Source organism: Salmo trutta, chromosome 9 (assembly GCF_901001165.1).
Source record: "Salmo trutta chromosome 9, fSalTru1.1, whole genome shotgun sequence".
In the NCBI taxonomy this organism is placed as follows: domain Eukaryota; kingdom Metazoa; phylum Chordata; class Actinopteri; order Salmoniformes; family Salmonidae; genus Salmo; species Salmo trutta.
The window spans coordinates 29,806,219-29,814,483 of record NC_042965.1 but is presented as its reverse complement, the minus strand read 5'-3'; the positions used below and the strand labels follow the sequence as shown (position 1 = coordinate 29,814,483).

Below are 8,265 nucleotides of genomic sequence, written 5' to 3'. Positions count from 1 at the left end.
GTCAAAGTGGAATAATGATAGTTTCATCATCTGAATTTTGGTACAAGGAATAACAATTGTTCTGTAGACATGAAAGCAGTTACACAAAGGTATTGGAAAGAAGAAAAAATGTATTTGGTTGCTCTGAAGTCACTATATTTTCAGATGGAAGTGCTTTAACGGATTGGGAGAGGAGCTACAGGAACCCTACATACATTCATAACTGACCCACTAGGGGAGGCTATAACATCTGAAAACTTAGACTTAGATAGACAACACTAGTGCCCAAAGCCCTGTTTAAGCATATGCAGCACCATTGAGGACTCACCATTTTCAAGTAGTCAACTGGGTGGCACTTCCTATAGGTTAAGAAAGGATCCCATGATTCCATCCAGGTCACCAGGAGGGATCAGCCAATCAATTATACTTGTGAGAAAACATTCCATAACTGCAAGCGGCAGTAAATCACCAAACTTGCCTCCTACCTGTTCGAACAACACACTCCAGGTCTCGGTAAGTACCCTTTCAGTTTGTTTGTCAACTCACATCTCTGAAACTCACTTAGATAATACCTTTGATGATACAGTGGTAGCAATACATGGTTATAACATCTACAGAAAAGACAGAAATACCAATGGTGGAGGTGTTGCTGTTAATATTCAGAAGCACATTCGTGTAAAGCTTAGAGAGGATCTAATTTTAAATACTGTTCAAGTAATATGGCTACAGGTTCATCTGCCTCACATTAAGCCCATTATTGTGGGAAGCTGCTATAGACCACCAAGTGCTAACAGTCAGTATCTGGGTAACGTGTGAAATGCTTGATAATGTATGTGATATCAACAGAGAGGTATAGTTTCTGGGTGATTTAAATATTGACTGGCTTTCATCAAGCTGCCCACTCAAGAAAAAGCTGTAACCAGTGCCTGCAACCTGGTTCAGATTATCAGTAAGCCTACCAGGGTAGTTACAAACAGCACAAAAATGAAATCATCAACATGTATTGATCACATCTTTACGGATGCTGCAGAAATTTGCTTGAAAGCAGTATCCAGATCCATCGGATGTAGTGATCACAATATAGTAGCCATATCTTGGAAAATCCAAGTTCCAAAGGCTGGGCCTAATATAGTGTATAAGAGGTCATACAATAAGTTTTGTAGTGACTCCTATGTTGTTGATGTAAATCATTTATTGGTCTGTGGTGTGTAATGAGGAGCAACCAGACACTGCACTTTACACATTTATGAAAATGCTTATTCCACTAACTAATAAGCATGCACCCATTAAGAAAATGACTGTAAAAACTGTTAAATCCCTGTGGATTGATGAGGAAATGGAAAATTGTATGGTTGAGATGGATGAAGTATAAGGAATGGCAAATAAGTCTGGCTGCATAACAGATTGGCAAACGTACTGCAAATTGACAAATCATGTGACTAAACTGAATAAAAAGAAGAAGAAGAAACTATAATATGAAACAAAGATAAATTAGATGAATAATGATAGTAAAAATCTCTGGAGCACCTTAAATTACATTTTTGGTGAAAAGGCAAACTCAGCTCCATCATTCATTGAATCAGATTGCTCATTCATCACAAAACCAACTTATATTGCCAATTACTTTAATGATGTTTTAATTGGCAAGATTAGCACACATAGGCATGACATGTCAGCAACAGATGCTGACACTACACATCCAAGTCTAACTGATCAAATGATAAACGACAAGCATCATTTTGAATTCCGTAAAGTGAGTGTTGAAGAGGGGAAAAAATGATTGTTGTCTATCAACAATGACAAGCAACCCGGGTCTGACAACTTGGATGAAATAATTACTGAGGATAATAGCGGACAATATTGCCACTCCTATTTGCCATATCTTTAATTTAAGCCTAATAGTAAGTGTGTGCCTTCAGACCTGGAGGGAAGCACTTTTCCTTCTGCTACTTAAAAATAGTAAAGCCCCCTTTACTGGCTCAAATTGCCAACCAATCTGCCAGTTACCAACTCATAGTAAACTTTTGGGATTTATTTTCTATTTTTAAGGTATACAAATGAACAACAGACTTTCAGAACGCTTATAGGGAAGGACATTCAACAAGCGCAGCACTTACACAAATGACTGATGATTGGCGGAGAGAAATTGTTGAGGGGATATTTTGTTAGACTTCAGTGAGGCTTTTGACATTATTGTTCATAGTCTGCTGCTGGAAAAACCTATTTGTTATGGCTTTACACCCCCTGCTATATTGTGGATAAAGGGTTACCTGTCTGATAGAACACAGAGTGTGTTCTTTAATGGAAGCCGCTCCAACATAATCCAGGTAGATTCAGGAATTCCCCAGAGCAGCTGAGTAGGTCCCTTACTTTTTTCAATCTTTACTAACGACATGCTGTAGTAGCTGATGTGAATAGTGTTGAGTCATCCGCATACATAGACACACTGGCTTTACTCAAAGCCAGTGTGCTTTGAGTAAAGCCAGTGTGTCTATGTATGCGGATGACTCAACACTATACACATCAGCTACTACAGCAATTGAAATGACTGCAACACTTAATAAAGTGCTACAGTTAGTTTCAGAATGGGTGGCAAGGAATAAGTTAGTCCTAAATATTTCAAAAACTAAAAGCATTGTATTTGGGACAAATCATTCACTAAACTCTAAACCTCAACTAAATATTGTATTGAATAATGTGGAAATTGAGCAAGTTGAGGTGACTACATGTAAGGCTTGGGTGTCGTACTGGAGGAATCAAATGCAGGAAGCTGCGATACAGGGTAGTGGCTTTAATAAGCACAACGGCTAAAACACAAGCCTTCCCAAAACAGCGATCAAAGCACACAACAAAACAAGGTGCCCCAAACACAGGGGACAAAACACTGTTGGCGCAAACACACGCACTACTGCAAAATACAAAATCAGAGTGTCACCAAGCAAAGCAAACAGAGAAACAATCACGCACACAGAGCAGGCGGGCCTCCTGGCTAAAATAGCCCAGCTAATCAGCCCGAAACCAAAAACAGGTGCACACAATCAACAAAAAGGGGGAAAAGGAAATCAGTGGCAGCTAGTAGGCCGGCGACGACGACCGCCGAGCGCCACCCGAACAGGAGGGGGAGCTACCTACGGTAGGAGTCGTGACACTACACTGCTTGGAGTAACCCTGGATTGTAAACTATCATAGTCCAAACATGTTGATACAACAGTAGCTAAAATGGGGGGAGGTCTGACCATAATAAAGCGCTACTGTTCAATCGTGTGGTCAGGTGCCATAAAGAGGGACTTAGGAAAATTACAATTGGCTCAGAACAGGGCAGCACGGCTGGCCCTTAAATGTACACAGGGAGATAACATTAATGATGTTCATGGCTCAAAGTGGAGGAGAGATTGACTTCATCACTACTTGTTTTTGTAAGAAGTGTTGACAAACTGAATGTACTGAGCTGTCTGTTTAAACTACTAGCACACAGCTCGGACACCCATGCATACCCCACAATACATGCCACCAGAGGTCTCTTCAGAGTCCCCAAGTCCAGAACAGACTATGGGAACTACAGTACTACATAGAGCCATGACTACATGGAACGCTATTCCACAATAGGTAACTGAAGCAGTAGAATCAGATAAAAAAAACGGATAAAAATACACGTTATGGAACAGCGGGGAATGTGAAGCAACACAAACATAGGCACAGACACATGCAAACACACACATGATAACGTACACACTATACACACACGTACACATGGATATTGTGTTGTAGATATGTGATAGTGGAGTAGGGGGCTGAGGGCACATACTTAGTGTGTTGTGAAATCTGTTATAAATGTATTGTAATGTTTTTAAAATTGTGTTAATTTTAATTAATTTTGCCGGATGCCAGGAAGAGTAGCTGCTGCCTTGGCAGCAGCTAATGGGAATCCATAATAAATACAAATACAAATAGTAGTAGAAGAAAATTGACTTCTTCTCAATGTAGACTGCCTCAATGGCATTGCCCGTACTGTCACAGATGCCATAATGGGACATACAAAGATGCGATGTCTATCTACAGTAAGTCAGGGCTGTTCAATGTCAGTCCTGGAGGGCCGAAACACTTCTGGTATTTGTTCCTAGCTGGTAGTTAATTGCACTCAACCGGTGTCCCAAGTCTGACTTGGTCTCTTAATAGAAGGAGAGGATGAAAACCAGAAGTGTTTTCGGCCCTCCAGGACCGACATTGAACAGCCCTGATCTAAGTCTATAATTTCACCTCACCTAGCCAGAGCCCCATAGCCTGGTGGAATCAGTCTGATCTAAGTCTATAATTTCACCTCACCTAGCCAGAGCCCCATAGCCTGGTGGAATCAGTCTGATCTAAGTCTATAATTTCACCTCACCTAGCCAGAGCCCCATAGCCTGGTGGAATCAGTCTGATCTAAGTCTATAATTTCACCTCACCTAGCCAGAGCCCCATAGTCTGGTGGAATCAGTCTGATCTAAGTCTATAATTTCACCTCACCTAGCCAGAGCCCCATAGCCTGGTGGAATCAGTCTGATCTAAGTCTATAATTTCACCTCACCTAGCCAGAGCCCCATAGCCTGGTGGAATCAGTCTGATCTCGTGATAGCTCACATTGACCAAGCTACACAGAGGACTACCTTGGAAAGAATTGTGGTATCTTGTTGGACTTCTTTGTACTTTTAAATAGTTTTTAAACTGTACAAATTGTTTTACCCCAAAATAAATCAAATCACAGTTAGGGCTGTGGCAGTCATGACATTTTGTAAGCTGATAAATGTCAAGCAAATAACTGTCGGTCTCACGGTAATTGACCGTTAATAAACATAAACACATTTAGTATCTCCTGGCTTCCACGCATAGCCTACAAGCCACTGATGCAGACCTTTGGATCATCTACATTTAAAAAAGTTGAATAAATCCATGTAATATAGCCTACACCATCACAATGAATCCATGATTTATTTTAGACAGTTCTAAAGAAACATGATATGAAGAAAATGTAGTCTATTTCAAAAGACCAGAATAGCATACTCTGAGTTGTCCTTATGTTAGGCCCTGATCTGGCTATGCCATATGTCTTTGGGCTACACTAGTTCATTTAGCAGACAAGATTTGCTTAGAATTCTGTTTAATTATTTTATATTATTTTATAGTATGAAGAATACAATTGAACATAGCTGAATAAAATAGAAAGGATATTTTCTCCAAACAATTTGAGGGAGTGCACACATGCAGAGTTATTTATGCAACTTTAGTTGTGATACAAATGTTGCGATATATGTTTTGATTTTTAATACATTCTAAGGCTGCATGATGCGAATCTAATGATGATTTCTTTAAAGTTGCATGAAAGGCATGAGCTCTGCTTTGTTTTTTGTGCAGGCTGTACACACTTCATCAGTCTCTCATTCACAATTTGACTAGCAATTGATAATACCTTGAATTTCCTGGCATTTTGCAGCCAGTGGCCGTTGTGCCCTTGGGCTAAATATAATAATTATAATTCCCTTCTCCCGGCTGCTTGCCGAAGCACCTCTCACTCACATGGCTCTCCATGTCATGTGATCGGGTCTTTCTCATAGGCTACTAGTGAAGACAGACACATCCATTTTGAAGATATTGGAAGAACTGTCTCCATTTACTTTTCGTCAGCCAACAAGATGAGTAGGCCTAACGAACAGCAAAAGTACTAGCCTATGTCAATCTACTATCCACCATAGTACAAAAGTTGACCTATTCTGGGTGAGAAATAAATACTCCAAACAGTCTGGGACTGTTGTGGAGTGCGATAGATCCCAAATTAATACAACCACTAGCATCAAAAAACCTGTTTTGAGCTTGACACAACAGATGAGAACCTTTAGCTTAAAATGTTGATAAACTGTTAGGCTATTTCTTCACATTATAAGCTCAGCAATGCGCACACGGCAGTAGGCTATAAGCGTGAATGTGCCATTAGCAGGAAAACACCATTCTCAAAAGAGACCATAAATGCCATTATGCATGTAATACGTTTATAAGGAAGGTGCATTTTATGGTGAAAATTATCTTCCCCAAACATCAAACTCATGCATTTAAAGTGCCTTGCGAAAGTATTCGGCCCCCTTGAACTTTTCGTCTTTTTGCCACATTTCAGGCTTCAAACATAAAGATATAAAACTGTAATTTTTTGTGAAGAATCAACAACAAGTGGGACACAATCATGAAGTGGAACAAAATGTATTGGATATTTCAAACTTTTTTAACAAATAAAAAACGTAAAAATTGGGCGTGCAAAATTATTCAGCCCCCTTAAGTTAATACTTTGTAGCGCCACCTTTGGCTGCGATTACAGCTGTAAGTCGTTTGGGGTATGTCTTTATCAGTTTTGCACATCGAAAGACTGAAATTTTTGCCCATTCCTCCTTGCAAAACAGCTCGAGCTCAGTGAGGTTGGATGGAGAGCGTTTGTGAACAGCAGTTTTCAGTTCTTTCCACAGATTCTCGATTGGATTCAGGTCTGGACTTTGACTTGGCCATTCTAACACCTGGATATGTTTATTTGTGAACCATTACATTGTAGATTTTGCTTTATGTTTTGGATCATTGTCTTGTTGGAAGACAAATCTCCGTCCCAGTCTCAGGTCTTTTGCAGACACCATCAGGTTTTCTTCCAGAATGGTCCTGTATTTGGCTCCATCCATCTTCCCATCAATTTTAACCATCTTCCCTGCCCCTGCTGAAGAAAAGCAGGCCCAAACCATGATGCTGCCACCACCATGTTTGACAGTGGGGATGGTGTGTTCAGGGTGATGAGCTGTGTTGCTTTTACGCCAAACATAACGTTTTGCATTGTTGCCAAAAAGTTCGATTTTGGTTTCATCTGACCAGAGCACCTTCTTCCACATGTTTGGTGTGTCTCCCAGGTGGCTAGTGGCAAACTTTAAACAACACTTTTTATGGATATCTTTAAGAAATGGTTTTCTTCTTGCCACTCTTCCATAAAGGCCAGATTTGTGCAGTATACGACTGATTGTTGTCCTATGGACAGAGTCTCCCACCTCAGCTGTAGATCTCTGCAGTTCATCCAGAGTGATCATGGGCCTCTTGGCTGCATCTCTGATCAGTCTTCTCCTTGTATGAGCTGAAAGTTTAGAGGGACGGCCGGGTCTTCATAGATTTGCAGTGGTCTGATACTCCTTCCATTTCAATATTATCGCTTGCACAGTGCTCCTTGGGATGTTTAAAGCTTGGGAAATATTTTTGTATCCAAATTCGGCTTTAAACTTCTCCACAACAGTATCTCGGACCTGCCTGGTGTGTTCCTTGTTCTTCATGATGCTCTCTGCACTTTAAACGGACCTCTGAGACTATCACAGAGCAGGTGCATTTATACGGAGACTTGATTACACACAGGTGGATTCTATTTATCATCATTAGTCATTTAGGTCAACATTGGACCATTCAGAGATCCTCACTGAACTTCTGGAGAGAGTTTGCTGCACTGAAAGTAAAGGGGCTGAATAATTTTGCACGGCCAATTTTTCAGTTTTTTATTTGTTAAAAAAGTTTGAAATATCCAATAAATTTCGTTCCACTTCATAATTGTGTCCCACTTGTTGTTGATTCTTCACAAAAAATTACAGTTTTATATCTTTATGTTTGAAGCCTGAAATGTGGCAAAAGGTCAAAAAGTTCAAGGGGGCCGAATACTTTCGCAAGGCACTGTATGTATGTATGCCAGTTAGACTCTACACCCATTGTAAAGCGGACTAATGTGCTTCATTTTGAGAATTTATTTGGCCACTTTAGTTGTGATACAAACCTTCTAGGCCTATGGGCTAGGCTACATAAGGTGTGCGACTATGATTTGAAAAAGTAAAAAAATATAAAAAAGCATGGCTGTTTCTTGCCTTAAGCTGGACATCATTCAAAAGTGAAAATCTGTCATTCACAACTGACAAGCTAATAATGTCACCCATCACACCATACTTGATTTAATCTTGTCTCTACATATACTAAATAATGTGTGAAATGTGTTTTTATTTTGAATGGACCATTATCATGCACCTGTCTCAAAACAGGAGCAACGGGGAAAATACATGTAATCTATACACTTGATTGGCGGAAAGAGGATGCTTTTCCCGTGGTTCATTTTAATGCCAGCCAGGTAGGCTATACTCCTGTTGTAAAGAGAAGCAATGTACTTAATATTAGGAAGGTTGAGAAATAAATAGAGTTGGCCTAGCCTATATAAAGCTGATGGGATACTCCTCTTTTTAACAGAGGCCATCACTC

At 40.0% G+C, this 8,265-nt stretch overlaps 1 protein-coding gene across 3 annotated transcripts in view; it reads left to right on the top strand.

Annotated features, from left to right (window-relative positions):
• The first annotated feature begins 301 nt into the window (after positions 1-301).
• The window catches only part of LOC115200381 (zinc metalloproteinase-disintegrin-like lachestatin-2), a 30,333-nt gene continuing 22,369 nt past the window's right edge, over positions 302-8,265 (top strand). For all 3 annotated transcript variants that reach the window (XM_029763407.1, XM_029763408.1, XM_029763405.1), the window contains exon 1: positions 302-492. The gene's annotated coding sequence lies outside the window, so the exon portion shown is untranslated. The remainder of the gene's footprint in view (positions 493-8,265) is intronic.